The sequence below is a fragment of the Brassica oleracea genome, chromosome C5, assembly GCF_000695525.1.
Source record: "Brassica oleracea var. oleracea cultivar TO1000 chromosome C5, BOL, whole genome shotgun sequence".
Lineage (NCBI taxonomy): Eukaryota > Viridiplantae > Streptophyta > Magnoliopsida > Brassicales > Brassicaceae > Brassica > Brassica oleracea.
Genome location: NC_027752.1, coordinates 20,226,958 through 20,229,094, shown reverse-complemented (window position 1 = coordinate 20,229,094; position 2,137 = coordinate 20,226,958).

The window sequence follows — 2,137 nt, the reverse complement described above, 5'->3', positions numbered from 1 at the left end:
TTACTTGGGGGAAAAAACATTTGTTCACATTTCATATTCATTGTCACAGATCTGTTTACTTTTAAAATATCCGGCGATAGTCGATTTCGTCATCAACCAAGGCCAACCACCGTCGATTGAGAAAAACCCACCATGGAAGGTGATTTATACCGTCGATTGAGAAAAACCCGCCATGGAAGGTGATTTACATTTCGTACTATGTCTCCGCCGCCGTTGTTTCTTCATGGAAGGTGATTTACGTTTCGTACTATGTCTCCACCTCTAGCTTTCACTCGATCTGAGACTGCTCCGCCGGATTAGCCTCTCCAGCTCTTCATCCTCGACCATTGGTGAGTCACACCATGAATCCATAAACTCCAATCCATTCTCAATCGTGTTTCTCTGTTCCTAATTTCATAGATATATCTAATAGATTCATATATGAAAAGTTAGTTTCTTGTCTGATTGTGGTGGTGGATGCCGCGATGGTAGATGCCGTGGTGGCAGATGTAGATACGGAAGTAGAAGACGTGAAGAGGAGGAGGTGGTTGTGGATGCTGTGATGGTGGATGCTATGGTGGTGGATATGGATACAGAGGTGGAGGACATGAGGAGGAGGAAGTGGTGGTTTAGTTTTGTCTGAGTTCTCGATATAAACCTCAACTCTATGTTCTTCTGTTTAAATCTGTAGAAAAGTTTTATCCTTTATTCTTCAACTCCGACATTCACTTGCCACCTATCCTTGATTCCTCACCACTTCACAACTTGTCTGACCACTGCTCGTCGCACAACCACACAATTCCCGTCCACACATCGCCCGAACACACACTTCGCAACCACTCAACTCCTGACCACACATCACCCGTTCACATAACCTCTGACCATAAAGCTGCCAAACAGCTGACGCCTAACCATGACTTACCCGACCACAACTCACCCAAACCACAACAACCTTAGCAACCCGCCTCATGTCGCCACACATGATACACCTAATGGACACCTTTTGTTTTGCTCTTAATGTGCCGTTAGGCTTATGTCTATTCATGTACTTTAATTCCACGAACTGAGTATGTGTGGCTCTTTTGGTATTTAACTAACATATTACATATTCATGCCTACCTTCATCTCATGTCCACAGCTGCGTGTCCACTACAAACCTAACCACTGATTCAATACGCACACAACGGCTTCACATGCATCCACGCCAATCCCATCCAAGTCAAAGTAACAGCCTTGCCCACCAAATTGTGTACACAGAATTTGCCCACATAAAATTTTGTAACATTTTCGTGTCCACATAAATTGTATCCACAGAAAGTTGTATAAAAGAATACGAAGTTTGTAACGTTATAGAGTTATAGCGAAATCTGCTTACCTTCTCTCGCACCATCTACCAAACACCCTCGTAGCACTGACATATTCGCTGCCGTTAGATCTTTTAGCTTTTAAACAGATCCAACGACTAAAAACAATTAACTTTATCCCATACACCTACTTTTTGACTTAACCCCTTTGTCATTTATTGCAACTGAACGGAAACTTAAGAATTTTAAGTTTGACTCTTTAAAAGCAACACACTTCTCTTTAGACAAAAGGAGGGTTATTTTTGTCCGAAAAATTACAGTTGGCCAAAGAATGTGTGCCAACTAGAGAATGTGTCTATTAAGGAAAACAAAAGTCACAATGTGTCTCTCAACGTAACTCTCTCTAGTCTTAATAGTAAACAAAATATGTCAAATTTCAGGGAAGTTCCACAAACATGTAAATAAGATTTCGATAGAGAACACTACCCCCACCAAAAAACTACAAAGCTCACATTAACAACCAAATGAAAACAATAAAAAAGAGAAAAAACAAATCGATCTTACAAAAAAAAGATGTAAATTGTATCACAAAATTAAATGATACAAACTTCTATCATTTATTTGTAAATGATACAAAAGATAGATCCACCAAGATCGTACGTAGTCTGTCAAATATAACTTAATAGATGGTCTCTCTAGGATAACAAAAAAAAGTTAATTACGATATGGTAAGGTTAATACCGGAGTTTAAAGCCATGAACCTGCTGCTGTTTATAAAATGTGTGGGATTGGTAGTGTTTCGGTTATAAGTATTGGGTTAAGTTCGGGTATTGATCGGCTGTATTTCATAGTCC